This window comes from Oxyura jamaicensis, chromosome 2 (genome assembly GCF_011077185.1).
Source record: "Oxyura jamaicensis isolate SHBP4307 breed ruddy duck chromosome 2, BPBGC_Ojam_1.0, whole genome shotgun sequence".
Taxonomy (NCBI): domain Eukaryota; kingdom Metazoa; phylum Chordata; class Aves; order Anseriformes; family Anatidae; genus Oxyura; species Oxyura jamaicensis.
The window spans coordinates 120,084,633-120,110,272 of NC_048894.1; the positions used below are offsets into that span (position 1 = coordinate 120,084,633).

Here is a 25,640-nt window from a genome sequence, read left to right on the forward strand (position 1 = left end):
TTCTCTGATGTGACAGAGTACTTCTAGGAAATCAGTGGGTTCAATTCAGTGTTATTTTGCCATCAAGTAAGAATCAATCCTAAAAGATTTTTGAGATACATGCATACATGTGCATGCATACATGCGTATGAACATGCAGTGAAGCAAACATATACAATAGAAACCCTACATGATGTTCCTAAGGGATTTTTCTCTAAGGAAATAGGAAGAATATTGGTGAAAGCATGATCATTTGACATATACAGATAAAAGGCAAGTTCCCTTTCACTTTTTAAAGACAAAAAAAAACAGACAATTATATTATTTGAGAATTAAAATTATCTATGGTTCTCTTCATTGGAAAATGTAAACTAGTTAAGAGTTAAAAAGTATGGATTGTAACCTTTGAAACTTTCTCCAGAGCTGCACAACTACTGATGGGTTGACATGAAAAGCCATTTCTCTTATAATGAGATACCAAGCAAATCTGTCTTCTTTTAAAACCTGGCATTTAAAAATACATTTACTTCTATTATGTACTGGCCTAACCTGCACAGGCTATTGCTTGTGACATATTACCAGAGCAGATGTGTTAGACAACCTGCTGGCATAACTGCAAAGAATGAACAATGTTTTTGTTGTTGTTGTTACTGTTGTTGTTGTTGTTTTTTTTTTTTTTTTAATTTTGACAAAGTATTGTAAAATGTCCTTTTCCAGTGTTTTAAAACAGATTTATCCAAGAATTTACTCTATGTAAGTTGCTTATTATTTTTCCCCTACTGTGCAACTGAATATGATAATATGAAATATAGGGAAAAAATTGAAACCCTGATGCCTTTTTTTTCACAGGACATCTGCTCACCTTATCCAGATCTTTTGCAGCCAATTTGTCTCAGACCATATGGATGAGATCAAACTGAAGAGAACTTGGGGGGAGGGGAGAATGTAGAGGAAAAATCAGGGTCTAGCAAGGAAGAATGAAAGTTAAGAAAGAGACAAGTTTGAGGATATAGACATTATTTTTAGATACCAAATGACAAGTTACTTTGTTCAGAGTAGCTATTGCAGTCTTTCTGTCATGACCTTTTCTAAAGCTAAATAACAGGATCTCAAACTGAATCTGTTTAATATTTAACTAAAATATTTAAAATATAAACAGCATTATTCTACAGAATATATTTGTACATTTTTTACCAAGAGATGGTACAGTTTTGTATTCATGAAGAAATGACCTTCAAGACTTGGAAGAAAGTCTTCTCTGTTTTACACCATCTTATTCCATTTTATTAGTTTCTTCAGGCTGTATGGAGATACAAAATTCATCTCATCATCTCTAACAAATGTATGATCAATCAGGGAGATGCAAAATCATCTAATGTTTATATTAGGTAGCTGGCACAAGCAATCACCCCTAATGACTTAGTAATGCCATGGTAAGCTGTGCATATGCTCAAGTATTTTCATTTGTGTTACAGATATTTATATTTTTCATGGCTGTGGACCCAATTCTTTCGGTGGTTATGCGAATCTTTGAAATAAAATGCCTTTGACTTCCATGGTGTAATTACAAACTTAAAATTAAACATGTCCATTGCTGTTTGTAAAACCAGAACATGCCTTTGTCTAAGCTGCATAATAGATGTAACTGTATAAAAGGTGAAAAATATATATATATATAAATCAAGCAATACTTTCATAGAAAAGGAAGGAATTACCAGGCAGGAGTAATGAGTAGATCAATACGGAGGTCTTAGACTCACACCTCACACTGAAGTCAGGATTATTTGCTGTTAGGGCATTAAATATGTTGGATGATTTGACACTATTTTTCAGGTAGTTACATAGTACAAAGATATGTACTATGTACTCTATCATTAAATAACTTCTACTGGAAGTTTTCCCATTAGCATGTATGATGGTGGTCTGGTCTACCAAACAAGATGAGTAGAGTGGACTGTTAGTAATTACATCATTTGCTAAGCTGATTTTCTGTTTTGTGCTACTTTATGAACAAAAACATCAAAATGCACAAAGCAATGTTTCAGAATTCTCACCTTTGTACATATTTTAACTCTCTCTCAGCCATTTTTCACCAACTTGGCATTGCACTAATTAAAATCAGAAAAAAATGATAGCAGAGGGAAATTCCTCTGATGCAGGTTTGCTCCCTTAAAAGAATGATCAAAGGCTGGAGTCTTTTACCAAAGAAGAAACTCTGTTTCATTTTTTTGTATTCAGAATTCAAGTCTCCTTTGGCCAATATTGTCCTTTTATTGTGAAGTCAGGGTTACGACAGCATCTTTATTCAGGCTGACTCAGGCAAAGCTTCTAGAGGCTTCAGCAGCAGCACTAACTCAATCTCTTGCTGCCTGCTCTTGTACCCCTGCTTCTCAACTTCCATCCCCACACTGCCCCTTCTGTTAGGGGACTATAGGCCGTTTGGTCAGCCAATCAATATACTGAAACAGGTGAAAAATATGCTGCCCCACAAATAGTGTTGTGATACAACTGAAAAGGCATGGGGGGGAGGGGGGGGGGGCAGAAATGAGCAGCTGAAAGTGGGGAGGGGACTGTGATCCACCCATCTGGTGCTCTTGTTCACAGAAATGACCCTGGAAAAAAGTTTTCTTCTCTGTCTCTCTTTGTCTCTGCACCCTTGTTGTCATACTCAAACCAGTGATCAGAAAAAGTCCCTCCTCAACAGAGCACATGAATTCCCAAATAACATTGAATTTGTCTTTGTTCTTCAGTTAAGAAAGAAGAATCAAACAAACAAACAAACAAAAAAAAACATAATTGTTTTACTATCCTGTAGAGCTATCTGAAAATGGCCGTTAAGATTCTAAATTCAACTTCAAGTTGTTCAAGAGAATCAAACATTTAAAATTATCTCAGGGCTGTCTTTCATATATTGTTAGGCTTAATATCATTTTGTAAACATGCAGTAGTGGAAAAAAAGGCAGTTTTCTTATCTAGGCTCCATAAATGTTAATGATATATATACCGCAAACATAGTTTTAGATGACTATATACTCAATACATCCATCAGAGCGTGATATAAAAACTGTGTTTTTTCTTTTACCTAGAAGCTTCCTTAAAGAAACACAGGATGTTATACACAAAGCACATGATCAAAGAAACAGATATGGCATACAGTCCCAACACTGGGATGCATGCTAGTAAAACAAACAGGCAGGAAGGTATCACAATGGTCTAGCCATAGAAGAAACTTTAGGCTAAACAGTGTTTGGGGCAGCTATACAAATAGAGGTGTTTATAACAGCTGTGCTCAGACTGGAAAAGTTTTGTTTATCATGTGATAAATTCACGGAGTGTGTATAAGTGAAATGTACTACACTTTATGGCAGCTTTGACTCCCCTTTCATTTATTCACACTAACTATTAAAGAAGAGCTGAGTACATTAGTTAATATAGTACATTATATTACATATAGTACATTAGTTAATTACTTGGGGTTGTTTCTCCTTTCTTCCACAAAGAGTAATTTCTGAGATTTGCAAATATACTAATGAAGTGTTGTAGTCACATTCTTAGGAAGAGTATGGTAGGAGATGCAATATACTTCTACAGTACAAATAGATTAAGTGAGAGAAAAGCAAAACACCTCCAGGCATTCTGTGCAAAGTAAATACAGGATTGGTGTGTGTTCAACAGGTCTTTTGAACAGGGAAATTATTTCACTGCATAACTAGGTCCAATGGTAAGTAACAGAAACTCCCTTTTTCACACCAAACACCCATTTTATAGCCCCAAAATACCCTAACAAAAACAGTTAAGTTATATTTTAATTTCCTTAGATCTTCGGCCCTAAATAATTGTACATTTAAAAAACACAAGAAAGATAGGGAGAAAAACTTACTGAGGGCTCATTGGGAGCTCTCTGATTTACTTCAAGTGTCTCGAGACAAGCAGACACTTAACATTTTAAAAGTGTGAACTTCAGCTCCCACATACCTCTAAGCCTTCATGGACAACATGTTTTTGGAGAACATAACCTTCCACTTTCTTCTTTCATCCTAGATTTGTCCATTTGCCTCCTAAAAAGCATCCCCCTGCTGCAGTCCTCTTTTACTGAGCTATTTTTCATTTAAAAGTCCAGTTGTTTAATGTTTTATATATGTATAATATATATATATATTTGTAATGGGTTTAATCTTGTTAAAACAAAATGTCCTGTCCCAGTTGCAACCAATGGCTCATTAGTTATGTGTTTTTTTCCACTGTTAAGGTGAATTTTCTGATGCGATTCCTAGAACAGGTAAGAATGGTTCTAACACAGTAATTGAGAAGGTAGTTCTGTTAAGCATTCAACTCATCAACCAACACATGGACAGAATTTAACTGATCTGAATAAAGTTGTTTAGGAAAGTATCTGCCCATTTTGTGCAGGAAAGAACTGCAGCTCAATGAGGTGTTAGGAAATAACATTTGACTCTGCCAAAAAAACAGCTGCTGCTGTTGGATACCAAGAAAGCACAAGCAGAATGACAAGAACTGATGGTGAAATAGAATGGACTGAAATATTCTGAAATTCATTATAAGTTGTACCTGAATACACAAAGGTAATCTGGGGGATGGGGAGGAGAGGTGGTCAAACATTCATTTCTTAATAGTATGTGGAGTTTTAGAATAGCATTTTGCCATAAATGTAACTTTTTTCATCTTCATACTATTTTACCAAATGATTCAAACCATAAATGGACTTCTGAAAACAGTAACCAAATTTTCTGGCTGTAAGACTGGCAGCTAGCATTCACCAAATCCATTCTAGATTCTTTCACTTTTGGTTGCTAGTGTTGGAATATTTTTTCTTTAACTTATTTTTCATAACAGCAGGAACTATAACTGTGGTTAGAAGAAGCTAGAAATTAGCTACCTAGCTAGCTAGCTAGCTAGATACTTAGATAAATACATAGACAGACAGACAGAACAATTTGTTAAGCATATATGCACTCTGTCTTCTCTTGGTTCCTTCCTACCTATAGCCAGAGACTGGTTATTAAAAGAGCATGGAGGAAAGCTGCTGGATGTTTGAAACACCTCCATCAGATATGAAGAAGTAAACTGACTTTAAAGCTGGACTTTTGCTGTCCCAGGTGAGTAGCCAGAGGTGGTGTCTGTCTTGAATAGTATGGAGGACTTAAATGACCCTGTGGGAGCCCAAATTCAGGCTACTGGAGAGGACTTCTTTTTAAGACTTCAACTCTCTTCTCTACACTTGTCCCCAAGTACAGTGACTATCAGGATTCCTGGGCTGTTTTGGGTCTTCCATTGCCTTTATTTATTTTGGGTAGAATATGTCAAAACTGAAATAACACAATACAGTTTTCTCTTGTTTTCTGCATTTAGGTTGCTGCCAAAAATGAGATGACACAGGCACTGCACTGTCTCCTCCCTACCCATGTTTTGCATCATGAAACACAGAAGCATTTAAGCTTCAGAATGGTGCTTGAAGAGCATACTTCACAGGGCCACAAGCATGTAAGTACTATAACTTAATTTTAGTCCACATGCATGCATATCTTTCCTCCCTTGTGAGAAGTTTTTCATTAAAATGAAAGATTAGGTTCTTATTATTTATACATTGTTTTCCATTGCTTAGGGAGATTCTGCTGTAATCTGCCTCACATCCTGAAGGATTTTAAAATAACTTTCTATCCTTTAGATAACTGGCTTACTACAAGAAATTGAGAATGAAAGAAATCATGTGTATGGGAGACCTTCTGCTGATTTTTCTGCTTTTTAAATGTGGACAACAATCTTTCATGCCTTTGTCATTTAAAAGCTTTTGAAGATTTTTGGCTAGAATACAAAACAAAAGCAAGAACAGAAACAAAACAACAACAAAAAAGAAGTGTTATACAATATATTTTAAGGTAATGGAGCATTCCAAGGAAGATTTTCTAAATAGACTCCCCACAGAGGCAACAGAAAGGATGGAGAGAATCTCTGTCCATCTTCCCAAGTTCAGTTGATTTTACGTGATAGATGGTTTGATGATAAGTTCAAGAATGATATTTTAACCAATTACATGGTACTAGTTCTACATATGGCTATAAACACAGTTTTATTGCAAAGGAAGATAAAAGAGCCCAGAGCAAAACATCAAATTATTTATTTAATTTCAAAAAACACATCAGACACAAGGTTACCACTCTGTTCACATTCAGTACTACTTTACTCCTGCAAACCAATGGGATTATGTGTATAGTGAGATAACAGCAAAAAGATTGCAAAATAGAAAATTACCTCTTTCTGAAAGAGGCATTTCTGCCACCATCCTGTAGTACTGTACCTCCCTCATTGTCCAAAGTGGAACTGAATGTTGAGAATGTCCTATATGCAAGAGATGTTGTACCAGAGATAGCTCATGCCTTAGTGTAACTGTCTAGATTCAACATTAACATAGCTTCTGCCTGGACATGTTAAGAGTTTGGATCCTCAGCAATCACTTGCATGAACACACATTCAATTTTCTCGACCAACTCATGACACATTAACTATATTAAGACCATCAGTGCATTAATCAGTGCTTAGATGTAGAGCTTAGGGATATGGTTTAGTGGGGACTGTTAGTGTTAGGTCAGAGGTTGGACTTGATGATCTTGAGGTCTCTTCCAACCTAGAAATTCTGTGATTCTGTGATTAAAACTACTTGCAGAATCTGACTACAGAGTCATCTATCTAAATAATATGGTTATTCTGAATAATATTAATCAAAATTTGCATGCTAAAAATAGAAGGAGAAGTACATGAGTATATGGACTCATAAATGCCGGGTTAAAGTTTATAAAATATAGATCACAATTTTTTGTTATTTTAGTTATTATAAAATAAAACAAGAAAACAAGATGTATTGAGTATAATACCATTTGGGAATTTTGCAACAGAATATTTCTATCTGAAAATGCAGATTTAATGGGGTTACAGTACATGTCATTTCAATGATAATTTAATCAAATACTCAGATACTCTCATTTAAATTCAGAATAAAAGTGATGTTGAAAACCAACAAAACCCATAGACATTCAGTTTTAGGCATCCATTCTCCATAAAACATCATCTGAGTTGCACTTTTACAAAGGGTAAATCAGAGCAACATCTTAGCATGTGTGCTTTGAAGACCTCAGCACCACTTTTACAAGGACAATAATCAACAAACCAGAGAAAAGGCAAAGTTGAAGTCATAGTCTGAAGTCTTCACTCATCCTATGCAATAAGCATATATTCTAAACTCAGTTATGGAGACAGTTCTGTTCTTTGGTCAGTTTCTTGTTAGTTATTTTATTATTATTATTATTACTATTATTATTTTTTTTTATAAAATTGTTAGACAAATATTTCCAGAACATTTCATAGTTTCGAGTTAAGTCAGTTGCTTGGGATATGAATGACTAAAGGTCAAGCCTTTGGCTTGAACAAAGAAAAGCAATGTGACATCAGTAATTTTGTCTGGTTGTTCAAATCTTTTATCTTCCAAAATGACTTTTGAAAACCTTTCTCTTCTGCTCAGAAGGGAAAAATATTGAAATTTTGTAGTAAATTTTTTCCCTTGCTCATCTCCCTTGTTTACTCTTAATTTTTATCAGGGGGAAAAAAAATGCAAAAAGCTTAATTTCTTTATGTAGGGAAAGAGCAGACTTCTGCAGGTTTATTTTTGGGCTTGATAACTGCAAGTACAATGCATGATACTGTGTGTGTATCTGTGGAACTGAAAGATGTTGGCACTGAAAAGATTATTTTAATGAACAGTTTCTCACATTTTCAATTCTTTACAAAACAACCAGACAAAGAAACACCACAGATAAGAGAGACTGGACTGAATAAAGCTTCCATTGTGTTCAGTAACAGAAAGTAGAGAGTAAGAATAGTCACAGGAGAAAGTCATGTCAAAAAATATAACAGTCACAATAGGTAAAATAGTGAATTGTATTGATAAGAAAAAGTGAAATATTATATTCCTTGTAGTAAGCAGCAAGACAAAATCTTGTGCATATTAAGGCTTTATAGGAATAGAGCTTTACAACATTTGGAGACTAGTTCTACCATTTGGTTGGTGGGCAATGAAGCTGCATGAAATTTAACAAGAGCAAGGGACAGGTTCTGCACCTGGGATAGGTCAACCCTGGCTATATATACAGAATGGGGGACGAGAAGCTGGAGGGCAGCCACCCAGAAAAGGATCTGGGGGGTTCTGGTCAATGGCAAGTTGAATATGAGTCAACAGTGTACCCTGATAGGCAAAAAGGCCAAACATTTCCTGGGGTGCATCAAGCACAGAATTGTTAGCTGGTTGAGGGGAGGGATTGTCCTGCTCTGCTCTGCACTGATGTGGCCTCACTTCAAGTACCATGTGTAGTTTGGGGCACCATAGCATAAAAAGGACATTAAAAAAAAGTGTCCAAAAGAGGGCTGTGAAGATGGTGAAAGGTCTAGAAGGCAAGACGTGTGAAGAGCAGCTGAAGTCACTTGGTTTGTTCAGCCCAGAGCAGAGCAGACTGAAGGGAGGCCTCATGTTGGCCTACATCTTCCTCACAAGGGGAGTGGAGGAGCAGGTGCTGAGATCTGCTCTCTGGGGACAGTGACAGGACCCAAGGTAACAGCATGGAGTTTCATCTGGGGGGGGGGGGGGGGTTCAGGTTGGATGTTAGGAAAAGGTTGTTCACCGAAAGTGTGGTTGGGAACTGGAACAGGCTCCCCAGGAAAGTGGTCACAGCACTGTAATTCAATAAGTGTTTGGTCAATGCTCTCAGACATATGGTTTAATTTTTAGCCAGTCCTGTGTGGAATCAGGATTTGTACTCGATGATCCTTGTGAGCCTCTTCTCCTCTTCTCTTTCCCGTTCCTTATCATTACCTACTAAAACAGTATAAGTAGATCATTAAAGCATACACAGCAACAGCCATGCATTATCTATGTATCTATGTACTTAAAAAGCAGGGTTGTCACATGGGTGCCTTAAATATCTGCTTTCACTTCATATATATTGAATATATATGTGCAATAATACAAGATTATTTTAAATATATGTATATAAGATACATTTTATTATGAAAGACAATAACTAAAACTTTACTGAGTAGACAGTTCTCAATTTTGTCACAACTATTTTGTACAGCACTGCTAAGTTGCCAACTGTACATTAAAGTGGAGACTGTAGAAAACTGTCAGATATTACTCAAAATATCCTCTGGAATCAAAAAATGGTGCCTGAAAATACAAGGCAAGATGCTGCACTCAAAGTATATCTTCACATGATAACAATGGTCCCATTACAAGGAAACTCCTATAACAATGAGATAAATTTCACTTCCTCGTATCTCCAGAAAATAAGTTGCACGCATAACTAAGCTATTGAGTCCTCTCTCTGTCCTGTAAACAATACATGCAGTCATTTAAACATAAAATAGAATCTGCATTTCAACAGATATTGTACTTAGGAAATCGTTTAGTAAAACTCCATCTGAATTCATTTTATATGCCAGAATGTATTCTGAGAAAAAGAGGTTTCCACAGTTATTGATGATACAAGAAATAGATACCCAGGAACATGTGAACACATAGTCAGATAATGATAGAATAAGGAGGAATGGTTTTAAACTAAAAGAGGATAGGTTTAATTACATTTTAGAAATAAATTCTTCACTATGAGGTCTCCCAGAGCAGTTGTGGATGACCCATCCCTGGATGTGTTGCCCTAAGCAACCTGGCCTGGTGGCCTTCCCTACCCATGGAAGGGAGGGTGGAATTAGATGATTTTTAAGGTCCCTTCCAACCCATTTTATGCTTTCAAGCCATTTTATGCTTCTATGTTTCTGTGATTCTAAGACAATTGGTTATGGATTGCTGGTAGCTGAAGTATAATTTCAGAATTTGAAAGTTACTATAACACTAAAGTTATATTGGTTTGATCATATGTATTATTTGCACAGTTAACTTTATAACCTAGATTCTCAAATGGTTACAAAAATCTCATATTGTTAAATTTTAAAGAATTCCACGGATTTAAAAAAAAATTAGAAGTTAGAAAAAAATATTGAATGTCTATATTTAATTTAAGTCAAAATCACAGGTAAACTTGCATTTTAAACTTATATTTGGCCAACTTATGAATAATAGTGCCATAAAACTTATGCAACTGCAATGCAAGAAATAGTATTAACATGTTTAGTGTTCAATGCTCTGTAATTCAACTATTGTTAGATAAACATGCATACCAGAACAATAACAAAAAAAATATTTTTTCCCAAAAAGCATTCTCCTCATTGTCTGAAGTGTATAATACTTCATAACGTCACAGTTTATATATTTTGCATGGTTAGAACAAAAGATGGAGGTCAGAATGATGAAGACTTTGTTTTACCATTGACTTACTAAAGGTACCTGTGTCTCAATTTATCCATGAATAAGACACAATAATTCTCAATAATGAATTCCTTGTATATATTTATTACATTTTTTTCTCAATTGCTTTGAGTTTTTTAGATTAAAGTTGACATGATAAATACTAGTGTGCACTTTACTGGGCTATTTGAATTCAGACAAAATATTTTCAGGGCTCTGTTAAAGGCATTGTGCTTTGAAGCTAAGATGAGGGAAACGAGAAGAAGCTGAACAGAACAGAGGAGAATAAATTACAAAATTCATGGTGTTTAGAACTTATCACTGTCTGGAACATCAACCATAAGTAGTGAAACTGGGTTCCAACTCTGAGCTTTAGAATAGAAACAAAAATTTTAATTTGGGTCTGGGTGGGTTGCTGGTGTGCCATTATTATTCTCTCTTGAAATTTTCTAAATGAAAGTAAAGCCAGCACTGAGCCACAGTTTGGGGAAACCCTGATCAGTAGTTTCAGATGTCACCTTTCTCTCCAGCAAATGACCAATGTATTGTCTCTGGTTAACAGCTGTGGACAGAATGAAGGTTTGGTGTTCATTCATCGGAAAAATAGGTGCTAGATGCAAATTTCAAGCCACCATCCTTCTAAGGAAGATAAAACTCTGAAGTTAAGATAGCTGACATCAAAGAGCAAATAATAACTCCTGAACATGACTCCTGAATATGATTAAGAGATTGGTTAACACTTCTGTAATGCCCATTGGATAATATATTGTAAAATGAATTAATTACTTAATGTTTAAGAAAGCATTCTCTCATTAAGACAAAATGATGAACTCAGACTAAAGCATTCATTTATATATATACATCCTCCAAATCAACAAAGATGGTTACAACCTGTGACATTGATTTTTCAGTGACAAATATACAAGACAGATATCCAAGTAAAAAATGAAATAAAATAAAAATGAAAATATATCTTAGAGATTTTTGTACTTTTGTAGGATTTCTTATTAGCAGCTTTTTGTAGCTGCTATTGTATAGGTACAGCTGTACCACACATCTGGATTAGGTCTGGTATCTGTTTGATATTCTTCAGAAGTATCCAAGAAGCCCTTGGAAGGGCAGGATCCTCTACCTAAACTTTTCTGCACTGTTCTCCTGTTAGTGGCTGTAACCAATGTTATTCTGTTTTTTTGTTTGTTTGTTTGTTTTTCTGACAATTTCACCTGTTGGACAGTAATGGTAATTAACTGTGTCATTAAGGAAATTATCATTATTAGAAAAAGAATATCAACAATCACAGTTATGGTACTGGTAAAATCTAGAAATTACAGTGTGAAGCCACTTCACAGGACATTATTTTAAAGCCAAATTCATCAGGTTCTTTGCCTGAAGAACCGAGATAACAGATGACATTTTGAGCCATGCAATTCTCAGTCCTCTTTACAGTACTCTTCTGATCTCCTCTCCAGCTTGAAGCACCCGTTCTCTTTCTGTGTCCTGCTGCAGCAGAGCCCAGATGCTACAAATTTTTTTTCTTTACAAAATGTGTGTCAAAAAGAAAATCATCTTTCTTGAGGATTATGACCCTCTTATGACTATGGCAATTTTAATTGTGAACTTCTAATTAGCCTTTAGGCTGATGAAAGCATCTGAAGGAAACCATCTTCAGAAATAACACTCACCTGATCCTTGAGAGTCATTGCAACAGAGGCATACCATGTGCAATAGTGGAGGACAATGCAAAAGCAGATATGCAAATGTTCACAGCTTCCTTGAAGGTGGTTAAGATGCATATCTGTAAAGCCAAGAAGTGACTGCGAGGCTGAGTCATCAGTGCCAGCTCCTGAACAGGAAGTATGCCAAGACAGAATTCAGCAGAAATATGTTGTACCATATTCATATGAAAGCAAATCAGGCATAAAGCTTGTTGCTTTTAAGGGTAATGATGACTCTTTTGTACCTAGAAAAGATATGCTGCCCAGGAGCATTCTCTAAGCTATTAAAGTTGGAGTGAAAAGAAAAGAGTTAAAACAGACTTCATGATTTTGGACTGATCTTTGTCTTAAAGCTTTAAAGCAGAAAAATATAATTAATGCATGTGATTAATACAGTCAATATGGTATGTAATTTTGAGGAAAACTACAGTGTGTTAAAACAAGAAGGTAAACAGTGCCTACTATTCCTGAAAAACCGTCATTCACCGAATTGTTGTGGAGCAGATTCAGCAGAAGGCAGTACTAAAGCTGTTGCTTGTGCTGGCATAGTGAAGACTGTTTATAATTTTCTGTGTAGCATTCCAAAAAGCCAAGACACCCAGCAGCATCAGGATAGAAATTGCCTTCAAGGGCTCTCTGGCACAGGATGGACAGATTGTGATAATAGTGACCAATCCTTCACAGCTTGTTATCTAGTCATCAACACAAATTTACAAAAGCATTTAGAAAAATCTAAATTTAAAAATGACAAAAATATGGCTTTTTTTAATTTTATTTTTCTTTTTCCCCAAACCCAAAGAAACACAATCTTCTTGCTTTTTATATCTTTAAATACATGGTCCATATGTTCCTCCATGTGAAGGTGACATTGCCATGATAAATATCATCATTTAAGATCTGGGACTTGTGTCCAAAGAGAACAGAGCAACTTGCTTATTCAAACTCTGACCAAAGTCTACTATTGCTAAGGTTACTCAGCTGAGGGAGTTGGAATAAGTGCTAAAAACAGGTAAAAAGCTCATACTTTGCTATGAACAGGCAACTTCTTATTCCAGTAGCTGTGGTCATCTGATAGCAAATATTCAAAACAGATATGGTTACAGTTTTGTATTAAAAGCTCTTTCAATATACATAAGCTTACTAGGGAGACAGCAGGAAGGGCAGCAATAGGGTATACATCTTCATGAGCACTGTCTGGCATGGCACACACATACCAGTTTGCTCAGGGCAGATACTGGTGGAGCAATCCCCATTCCTTCCTGTCCCATATGTATTAAAACAGGGTTCAATATGGGCCTTTTGTCATTTGTGAAACTTTGTCAGGAGTTCATTATTAACATTCAATTACAAATTGAGGCAAATTCAATTACAAATTGAGGCAAATTGAGGCACATCTAAAATACTGGACTCGTCCAAGAATATTTTAGTAATTCATAAAAACAGCTCTGCAAAAAATAGCATTCAGTTCACACTCAGTTATTTTCAAAGCTTTTCTTAAAGAGAGGCACTTTTTTCCCACCTCCATGCTGCTCACCTTTGCCAGCCTTTATAAAGACTGAAATCTATACTATACATTTAAAACATTTAATTTCTCTGAAAAACATGTAAACTTCGTTTAAAATAATAATAAATTTTTAAAACTTTCATATTTTTGCTTCCATATGCAGTTTTCTTTCTTGCTTTATGAGGTAAAAATAGAGAAACAAATATATCTCCATTCCAGTCTTCTCTGGACCTTCTGCATTTCGAGGATATAAGATTAATTTCATGGAAAGGAGTATTGCGGGCACTATTTCTTATTGGTCTTTTACTAGCATTTGGCTCATTGTTTTGTACCTCTGACACATATCGGATGTTGTCTAGATTGCAGAAAGGTGACACAGAATAAATACATTTAAAATTTAATTTTGTAGGTATAAATACCTTTGTTTCTGTCTTTCTTATATGTAGATGTACCTTTGATGCAACAGGTCTTTTTATATTCATAACTTCATAGTATTTATGACATAGATGCTTCTTCTTTTTACTTTGTAGAAATGCTTTATCTGGAGAAAAACTGTTTCTTCTCCTGGAAATGGCATTTCTGGTTAACCAAGTGGCAACAGTAAGGTCCTTCATTTACTGAGAATTTTTCTTTGCAGAATTTTCACTGAATGTGAATAGTAATACCCTAGCAAAAAGAGATTCCTCTGGTAGGTGGTTTTCCTCCATTAGTGCAAAGGCAACTTCAGTTTCAGTTTGGCTTTTAAAGTTTTCTGCTTAAAGCTCTAGATCCCATATAAGCACTGTCCCATACATGCTCTGTGACAAAATTAAAGACTCATAGGAAGGTTCAGTCTTTCTCTCCACTAGAAATGAAGCTTGTATTAGAGTAAGGAGAGGACAACATTCCTTTACCAGGGCCTACTACCTCCCTCAAGAGCTTCTCTTAATTATCTCAGCCATGACCTAGCTTCCTGCTCTAAAGTTAAAAAACCACATCCTCACTGCAGACCCTTCTTGTTCTGAGCCAGAAAATGTATACAGACAATAGACTGCAGTCAGGACTCATGGCCCTGTTTGTTGTTAAAGTATTAGATACAATCATAAGACCTTGTTGCTTATTTCTTTGCCAACTTTTACGCATTCTGGTTAATATTCTCCATGAAAGGTATCAGCCCCTTATGTGTTTTTCCTAAACTACAGCCAAAACAACTGTTCTATTTCTGAAGCTGTGATGGGGGAAAAGACACTGCTTTTCACTGCTGTCAAGATTTCCTCTGGCAATCAAGAGTCTGGGAGATTGCTGGGGATGGAAAGCAAGCCACACACCAAAATAATATTAATATTGATGTTGATATTGAAATTAATATAAAAATAATAAAAATAACAATAATAATTTTTAAAAGGAAAACAGAGCTGAACAGCTCCTTATTCAGAAAGCATCAATTATTCTGTGCAAAATCTCATGGGTGATCTTATAATTAATTACCATGCCATATATACTAGGGATTTAAGGAGAGCTTAGTATTCAGCTAACTTACATCTCTAACTGCTTTACTTTGAAAAAGTTTTTTTAACATAACTGTGTTCAGTAATGTGTAGTACATTTTAATGAGAATGACACACAACTCATTTATTAAATTCTTATTATTTCTTAAAATGCATATTCTGAGGTTAGTAAATTCATATTTATTTTAGACATAAGAGAAACTTAATGACCTAGTTTTAGAAGACACTAAAGACTTTCAGTTCTCAGGTAATAGGAAGGAAACTATGAACAGTCAATGCCCATCAGTTTCTCTTGTTCTCTATAAAACGGAGCATGTTTACATACATAAGAAATGCAAATACTTATTGGATATTTCTACCAGCATGTAGATGTAGCCTAGAGCACTAGAGGAAATTACTCTGCTTGGGGATGAGTTAAAGTTTGCTTTGAAGCCAAATCTAAATTTACCACTGAATCCTCTATGGAACTGGTTAAAAAAAATCTCAGTACAAATACCTATTTATTTAGCTAAATTTACCTCCATACAGAAAGAAATACAGCTTATGGTCTTTTCTATTTCTACCTGTAATGCTGCAGAAGTACCAAAACACACATAAGTCTTAGCAAGTAGTTAATATATATATATATACACTCCATAAAATACTCCAAAAAAGTTTCCAATATGTTTTTATATTTTACTGTATAAGAATTTCTGTTTACAATTAAAGATTTCTAAAATACAAGTAATCCATTCAAATCTCAGATAACTGAGAATTGTGCAGGTCACCCAAATAAGTAACTTCAGATTTTTGTAACTTTGGTTGAAGACCAGGTAGGCTAATTATTCACAGCATATGCCTTACCTCTATGAGTCCTCAGTAATCAGAAAAGTAGTTATGGCAGAAGCCTGGAATCCAGCCTATTAATGATGACTGATATTCTTTCAGAGATGAAGGTGCTATTAATCTCAGAGGAGCAAGCATAGGTTACAACCTGCCTATAAGCTATACTTCAGCTACTTCTGTTCTTATGCATAGTGATTTCCAGATTAAGTTATTTAGGTTACAATATCTAACTGTAATCTATTGGATCATAAAATCTTGAGTTTTATTTTGTTTTGCTTTCCAGTGGATTGCCATTATTCTGTATTAGAGAATAGAGCTCGAAAGGCTAACATCTTTTTCCTTAAACACAAACCTAAAATCCTCTCCTGGGGTTTGTTTAGCTATGATGACAGAAGCCAGCACTTAGGCATGCAATTTTCTGCTTGAGGCAGTGCAAGCCCTTGTCAGTGAAATGTTCTAAAGGGACCTTCTTACAGCCCAATGCCACTTGTTCACGGGCATTCACAGACTCAAGGCCAACCACACACAATTTGATCGTGAGTGTACATGGTATGCAATTGGGAAAAAATCAAAGAGCTCTCTCAATGAACATTGGGGTTAGAACTTACAATATTTAAATAAGCATCTGCAGCACAGAGCTGTGGCAGTGAGTATATAGGCATATGTTGCTATTCCACCATCTCTTGTGGAGGTCACTGATCTGGCCGCATACCGGGCAGCTTCTAACACGTGTCTTCCTGTAAGGCACAGTCACTTTTTTAAACATTACACACTCCTTTCTTCCTTCTACACAACTTTACTAACCTTTTTTCGGCTTTTTTTTTTTTTTTTTTTTTTTTTTTTTTCCCTGCTGCTGGAATGTCTAATGCAAATTATAAAGGTAAAAATCCCACAAACCTTTTGGGGAAAATGATGGAAGTATTTCAGGTAATATTTAAAAGACAGAAATATATTTTAAAATGTTGGGCACTGCTACTTACACTTGACTCATTTCTTGTGATATGAATGTCATTATAAAACCAATTGGTGCATTTCTACTTGTGGTATTGTGATGACAGTGGCCATCAAGGCCTATTTTAATTCTTCATAATTCATGTGTAATTGACTAGACAGGTCATAATGTGATTGTTCTGTGATTGTTACTTACAAATATTTCAATCTGTGCATTATTAACTCAATCAACTATTTTGGCTCTTTATTTTCACTAAAGTCAGTTGAGTCAACATGGCTGGTGGGAAAATACATGACCTTTAGCATCGAAAAGATGTCTTCAGAATGTTTTGGAGTATTTTACCATGTACATAAAATAAGCTTTTTAATAAAATAATGAATCTGATGATTGACCAATCATCAAAGATGGAAAACTCACAAACCAAAATGTCCCTGCAGTTTCCTGTTTCTCTTAAGTGCTGGGCTCCCTGAAATTTAATGTGAGTGGAGAATCTATCTGAATCACTCTGTTCATGCTCAGTCACTCACAGAATGTCTATCTAAGGGACAGTTTTTCTCTCAGCTCCCCCTCTTTGTTCTGTCCTTAACATGTCTGGGCAATGGCATAAGCAGCCATTCATTCAGAATCAGCTTTGCAAGAATTTCTTGTAGATGTGACAGCATACTGTACTTTGCAAAGCCAAACTTCTTTTGGCTTGGCACATCCATTCCTTGCTTGAGGGCAGGAAGGCTTTGCAGAGAGTTCTGGACAGGCTGGATTAATGGGCTGAGTCCAATCACATGACATTCACCAGCCAAGTCATAGAAGGCAAAGGCAGGGACTAGGAGAACGAACTACCTACTGTAGAGGCAGATCAGGTTTGAGATCATCTAAGGAACCTGAATGTGCACAAGTCCATAAGGCCTGATGAGATGCATTTGGGGATCCTGAGAGAACTGGCAGATTAATTAGCTAAGCCACTATCCATCGTATTTGAAAAGTTGTGGCAGTCTGGTGAAGTTCTAAGTGACTGGAAAAGGGGAAACATAACCCCCATTTTTTGAAAAAGGAAAAAAGAAAGACCCAGGGAACTACAGACCAGTCAGTTTCACCTCCATGCCCAGTAAGATCATGGAGCAGATCCTCCTGGAAATTATGCTAAGGCACATAGAGAGCCAGGAGGTGATTGGTGACAGTCAACATAGCTTCACAGTGCAAAATATGCCATTTTTGGTGGCCTGCTACAGTGGGGTTACAACATTAGTTGTTAAAGGAAGAGCAACTTCCTTGTTTTTTTGTTTGTTTGTTTGTTTGTTTTTTTTTGGTTTGTTTTTTTTTTTTGTTTGTTTGTTTGTTTGTTTTTGTTGTCGTTGTTGTTTAGTTTTGGTTGGTTGGTTGGTTGGTTTGTTTGTTTTTTTGTTTTTTGTCTTTGGTTATCCTCCGTTCTAGGAACGGGAAAGGGAGAAACATGCTTGGAAATACATTCTGTTTCATAACATACATCTAAAGATTCTTGAGTTTGATGCTGCCTGAGATCTGTGCAGGAGCATCTTCACTCCAGATCACTGCCTGCATCATAGTTTCTACTTTCTGAAGGTAATTTCTCCAGCTAAGGCTAGGGACTGAGCCTTGTAGCCCATAACTTCTTCCACATTACCTGAAATCTCCTATACATAAACTCCCAAAGCCTATATATGCTGTATTCCCACTTACCCGGTACATATTCCCAATTCAACTACTCTATACAGCAGACAGATAGAGACTAAAGGTGCAGTTCTTTTGAATAAAGGATAAGTCTCTTAGGAATAAGCTAATAATCAAGAACCTATCAATTAGAAAACAGCTAACAGAAGGTGTTCATTGCAGATCTCCCTAGAATCTACCAGAAACAACTAAAATTCTCACAGGGAAACCTTTATTTGATTGCCATCAGCTAACAGTTTCATTATGTTTAAGGAAGAATACAGTTCTCGGTTCAAATACAGCAATAGGAAAGAGAGATGTGGAAGCAAAATTATCTATATTTTCTCTGTGAAAACAGTGAATTCAGAAGTAATCACTGTATCATGTGTGCTCAGCTAACCTTTTGCTACTCCAGAACAATCACCAGTATGACCAGAAAAAACATCACAAGATGAAATACATTAGTGAGATTTATAACTGGCTTCTTCAGCAAAGTGCAGCTTGACCTTCTGCTAACCTTGAAATTTTGTGAACAGGAGCAAACAGTCATTAAATGGGGAACAGCTTGCATAATGTTTAAGTAGCAAATATTACCATGAAATATAATTGAAGTATAAGGATTATGAACACAATCACATATTTTTAGTTCTGCCAAAGATAAATGGGAGCATGTTTTTCTAGCTATTCACATAGGAGACAGCAAAGGAAAAGAATAGCAATCTCCCTAACATACTCACCATTAACTAAAGATTTTGAAAAGAAAAAGTATCTTTGAACATTAGTCTTCCAGAAATGTATATGTGTGTGCACTTACCAAATTTTGTGTGCGGATTTATTTTTGCACATTAATACCTATTTAAGTATATGTTGATCTAAGACACATTGTGCATGCAGTCTTCACAACTGCATGCAAAGATACAGAAATTTGGACTAGCCAGTAGTCCAAGCTAAAATTCATATAGGCCATGGGCACTAGATAGCAGCACCTCTGAAAATAAGATCTGATGAGCCTGAGGTATTTAAAAGACTATCTAGTAAATATTAAATCACAGTGTGATTCTTCAGTAATCTCATATAAAAGCAATGACATTACATCAACGTAAAACTGCAGTGATGCAGTAGCTAATTAAGCCCTTTGAATGATTAAGCTGTATTTATAGATCTTCTAACTCAAAGAGATCATACCTGGCAGATCAATGCTGATGTTAAATAAGTCATTAGCCTCTGCAAAGATTGCCCACAAGGTCATTGAATTGGGATAGTGGAACATTTTAATGAGCTGAACACTTGACCTACGGGAACATGACCAACAACAGTTCACTCAAATGGGGAAAATCAGCATGTCTGAAAAAAATCACAAATCTCTCTGGGCCTTGATTTCTCAATCAATAAAATGGAAACAATTCTGTAACACAAACAAATCCCTGATGTTAAGTGATAACACATACAGAATGTGTTACTATGATTATAATTTGTTGTCACATTATTATGCCAAATATTTGTTTTTACAGTTTTTCTCACCTTACAATATACTACGGTTAAACTGTATACTACAAAATCAAAAGAATTCTGTTCCTGTTATTGTGAATCTGGCCTGGACCCAAAAGCTGCTAGGGATAAGTTTTTGTTATGTAACAGAGCTTCTTAAGAATTTCAGAATATTCGATCCCCACCTACCTATTCTGTCCCTACCTATACAACATGATGATATTGCTTATTTTCTGTTTTACATCAGTAGTGGGTGATAACTCAGTGATAAAATAATGTTTGTGGCCTTTATAAAAATATGTGGTCTACGTATTAAAAAAATAAAATAAAAATCTAGCTCTCTGAAAAAAAATATATTGAAATCATTGCCAGTCCAGAACAGTAACATCGGTAGGGTTGTTTCTCTAATATTTCAACCTGATTTAAAGGAACCTTCTACAGATCATCAGTTCTGGCATATCCATTATTTATCTGTTCCAGCCTATTAAAACCAAACAACAAAAAAATGATGTTATTTGCAACTTTTTTATTTGGGACATTTAACTATAGAGTTGGGACCACTGAATCACTTCACACTGGATTTGTAACATCTATTAGATGATGGCATCAAGTATAACTTCTGTGTCATGGCTTAGACTTGATCAACTGCTTGATTTTTCTTTTTCCAGTCCCTAGAGCTATCATGTTCTAGAACTATCATGTTACCAAAATCTGGCTTTTGTGATTTTCAATAATAGCCTGATTTTCCCTAAATTATCTATAATGTGCTTTGTTGAGAGAAAGTTTAGCTAACCATTCATACCTGAATTGAGAATTCAACATGATTGCCCTGTGAGTGTGTGCCTGGAGGGAAGTAAAAATAGGGTTGCTACTTGAAAAGACGAAGTGATTGAATTTAGTGCCTGAGGCCACAAACCTCATTTTTGTGACTGCTAATATGTAGAACTAACTGAAAGCCAACTGTGAACTAGTTTGTGCTTTCCTTTTTTTTTTTTTTTTTTTCCCCTCTCTATAAAAAAAAACATTATATATTTTACCTGGAAAACTTATTTCTGCTGTAGTGAAAAAAAAAAAAAAAAAAAAAAAAAGAGAGAGAAAGAAAAGAAAGAAAAGACACCAATCTAAGCCTACAGTCTGGAACATTTTCTACTGTTCGCAAGAGGCTAGTGAAGCAATAGTTTGAAATTTTTCGTAATGTAGTCCTCAATACCATGGATATGCATTAAGAAGACATTGCTCAAGCCCTTGAAATACTGGTTGGCTAAAGCAATTCTCAGATCTGAAGAGACATTTTTGTGGATTGTCACATGAAGAGTGCTCAAAAATGTGTACTACCTTGGTACTGTCAAAGTAACCCCTTATTACAGATAGATGTTTGTAAGTATTAGGCTGGAGATAAGCAAGGTCAGGGCATTCAACTAACATTGAAGTTTACAGTATTATCATTTACAGACATTGTTTTTGCAATGTTTATAAGTAATGGAGTTTCCAGGATACTGCTAGTGATAGCATTACTTGTTACCCAAAAAAAAATTCATCACAGTTTTTCTGTGATGTACCAGCGTTTTGTTCAGAAAGTGAATATATCTTTGACTTTTAGAAAAGGTCAGCCATATAACAACAGTGATGTCACTTTGCCAAGCTTCAGCATATTACTAGTGGCAAAGTGCTGGGCTCATGACTCTTCTACAAGCCACAGTTTAACATTGGGCTCTGTTCTCCTACAGCATAAGTTTTGTTTTATTTTATTTTGTTTCCTTTTGGTCTGCTAGAGTTTACTGCAGTGATTGGCTAGTACAGAAAGTAGCAAAAGTACATATAGAAGAAGAAAACATGAGTGATGAGCAAGGGGCAGCTCAGTCATGAAACCTGTGTCAATGTATTCCCATGTTATTTTAAAAATAGCCATTCATTGCAGAACTAATGTATTTACAAACTAGGGAAGAGGTGGTAATTTTATATCAGCAAGTATTATGAGCCAGAGTTGGGGATATATTTTAGGTAGGAAACACCACTGGAAGTATAGAGTTGATCTTAAATAATCATTTTTTTGTTTATGAACACTGAGATGCAGAGAAGTTATAGGACTTTTTGAAAAAAAATCTCAACAAAGACACATTATATCACTGATTCTGCTTGCTTTTACCTGTAAACAGAAATATCAAATACAAAGTTTATCAAAAGTGGGGTCTTACTTCATTGCTTTCAGTACAATCCTCTTTTATGATCATGGCAGCTGTTCTACCATCACTATGTAGAAGTTTAATCTAGTTCAGGAGCTGATTTTAATCTCTACATGAAGTATGGATTAGTAAGTGAATTATGGGGTGGAATGATTGACACAGCAAGCAATATGGTATTAGAAAGCAGGATTTGATAGAGTTATTAAATACAGAATGCAATGACTAAATGCGAGCATGATGATTAATCGTATAATGTATCAGATGACAGAAGAATTGTTAACATAGTAGGAAGGGAAAGCCCTGACCAAATTCTCAGATGATGCACACTGTCCAAACCCAAAGGAAATTAGGGTAGCTATGACAGTTTATGCCAGCCAGGAATCTGACCCCAAGAGAAATAGATTGAAATTAAGGGAAAAAATTAAACTTTGTCTAAATATCTGAATAAGGATCGAGACAATGTGATCCCTTAAATTGAGAAACTGTCTCCCAAAGGAAATGCTGAAAGCTTTAAGCTTGGATATATTTGGAATTATATTAGGCAAAGCATTTTAAAAGGAATACCATGGGGACAAATTTACACAACAGAGGAAATGAATTAGACAGTGAGATAGGCCCTTTTCAGGCATTCTTTTAATTAATTAAAATTGACTGTATAAAGGAAAGAAAGAGCTTGGTAGGGTTTTTGGCTAGATAGCTGTCCACTGGCCCTGAAACAGCATTGAGTAGGTATCATACCCAGACAGAAATGCACCAGTGCTAAAAACATGATGTGTATCATCTTCAGTTTCATCTAATGTTTATTATGAATAGCCTACTGGATATAATCAAAATTTGTGAGATTTAAAGCCATCAAATAGGAATGTCTCCATGGGATTTGAATGTTGGCCATAACATATATATATATTTTCCCCTTTATATTGGTGTTGTCATATAGGACTCATGTCAGCTAGAGGAAGGACAAGAGGTGTGCTCATCTTAAGGTATAACTGGGAATTTCCTTTCTTTAAGTTCAAAATGGAAGCCTAAACTGTAAATAGGAGAAGCACAACATCCAGCTCCAAAAAATCGCTTTCATTTTTGTATAAATATGAAACCATCATTTGTTTAACTCACACCAAGCTATCAAATTTTGTGGTGGGCTATAAACTTGTTGAGTCATTAGCTTGGCTGCTTAATGGAGGAAAACTAAATTCCTGTTCCTGCATAATGACACTTATTCACTGTAGACATTTGCATCACTAGGAAACGATAAAACCTCATCCTTCATAATGAAGTTCTGAGCTGACAAAGAGGAAAATATAGTGTTGTGGGACAACTATGAATATAAAACAAGCTTAATAAAGAAGTAGTGACAAATTATATTATGCAAAATGCAATGCAATAAAAAAATGTTACTAACTCATTGCAAGTGTCATAAATATTCTAAATAGTTTTTAACTGTCAAAGCCTTGAAAAATATATTTTTTTTGAAAAAGGAAAAAGTACAGAAGAGATGTTTAATTGCCATCATATTTTGACAAGCATGGAGAACATAGTATCCAGCTTATTTGCTAAATTTATCTCACTTGCCTAAGATGAAATGATGGGGGGAGCGTTATTAGTCTGCTTTTAAAACTCATTGGTGTCCCATCAAAAACTAAATAGCTTAGTCATTTAAAAATGTTGTTGTTTTCCACTTGAAATCAATATTCACAGTTCACATTGTAATCTCAGACCAACTGATCCTTATAAAGAAAAAAAAAATCTTATGTGAACATGTGAACATTTGTTAAAATCATGCACTCTCTTCTCAAAATTAACATTCTCTTTGAACAAACAAATATACTGTCTGCTATATTTCTGTGGGTCAGAAAGAGTAAGAAATCCCAATAGGACAGCTCCTTATATTAAAAAAGATTTGTCCAATTTCTGTGTCCAGATGACTCACTCTTCCAAAAATTTCTTTTTATAGAAAGGAAAAAGTCACTAGCTGAACAAGAATTGCTGGTGGTTCATATAATGACTTCGATTCTGTTTCTGCTGAAGTCTCAGTGATTCCAATAGTAACTTGAATAGAAGTAGCTTTGAGTTTTGAATAACCAGAAGCATTTCTATTCATGAAAACAGTTGCAAAATTAACTGTGTGATCAAATTTTCACTTCAATGGAGATTTCCCTGCTGACACAGGCTCTTGTTTAATTACATGCTGCACATACTCAAAATGCAAAATGATAACGATGCTTGAACCAGTTACTACATCTTCTAGAATATGAGACTGTTCAGGCCAAATGATATATTTAATATACTGCTAAGAGATCTGCTGAAATTCATCCTGCCTTAGAAGTGTAAAATTTTACTTGTTTTTGTTAATAATTTTTATTTAGTTATGTTTAATAACAATGACAAGCATCACAGTCAGAAATCCCACTTTGGCTTCTAAACATGAGACTTTTTTTCTGGAGAAAATCTATTTTAAGCTTGTTCCCTATTTTTGCAGAGAAAGCAGTACTCACATCTTTATACAAACATGGAGGAGTTTCACCCTAGATCGAATACACATAAAGTGTGTTAGCTATTTTCAAATTATTTTCAAAGGAACACAGTTTACCCTCTGGTTGTTATTATAGTCAACAAGTCAGTGTTTCATGTCTGAAACACAAAACCCAAAGTAAGCAGGTTGGTTTTAGCACGCTTTTGAGCCTAGGCTGACTTTTTCTTTTACCCTTTTCACAGTTAGAATTGGCTGTACAAAATTTTCCATTATGAAACAGGATTTGGAGCCACTCTGTCTGCTATGCTGTCTTTGGTCTTGTCCAATAAATGATGTTTCCAATAACTCATTTAAATTGCTAGCTCTTCTGGGCAAAGCACCAGTCATTGTGATCATCTTTAAGGTTTGTAGATCATATCTTTAGTTTTAGAATGCTTTGTTTAGCACATTTAAGGCATAAATAAGCATTTACCAAAAATTAAAATAAAAAATAAAATAAAATAAAATAATGTGATTTTCAGTCCTGAAATGTGGCTGCAGAGATTCCATCAGAGAAGAAGAGAATCCAAATTGGCCACAGTTTGGCTACTGGCGAATGAGGAAAATTTTCCTGCCCTGCTGTTTTAGCCCCTTAATAATATGGAGATGAACCAAGCAGTTGTTAGATTTTTCTAATCCATTTTATAACAATAACTTTCACTTCTGTCTGGGGACTGTTCATCCCCTTAATGCCAAAAAAAGAAGCAAGTAATTCAGATCTGATAAGAGTTGTGCTAGAGAACAGAAGGACTAATTACATTTTCCCAGATCATATTCCTTAGAAATTTTGGAGAGGCTAAATTCAGTATAGTATATAGAAATGTTCCATGGCCAAATGGGATGCATGGTGGCATTTAAAAGGTTGCATAGATTCTTAGCTCTTTGTTGGTTAAGAATCTATCATAAAACTTAAAATGTGGAAGAAAGAAAGAAAGAAAGAAAGAAAGAAAGAAAGAAAGAAAGAAAG

The 25,640-nt window shown here is 35.3% G+C and overlaps 1 long non-coding RNA gene across 2 annotated transcripts in view; it reads left to right on the forward strand.

Moving 5' to 3' along the window:
- Nucleotides 1-25,640, forward strand: part of LOC118163181 — a 27,778-nt gene continuing 2,138 nt past the window's right edge. Inside the window, exons 1-5 of one of the 2 annotated variants that reach the window (XR_004748894.1) lie at nucleotides 1-34; nucleotides 4,986-5,096; nucleotides 5,350-5,481; nucleotides 14,202-14,252; nucleotides 24,877-25,037. This is a non-coding gene — a long non-coding RNA (uncharacterized LOC118163181). The remainder of the gene's footprint in view (nucleotides 35-4,985; nucleotides 5,097-5,349; nucleotides 5,482-14,201; nucleotides 14,253-24,876; nucleotides 25,038-25,640) is intronic. The other variant, XR_004748893.1, reaches the window with a different exon arrangement.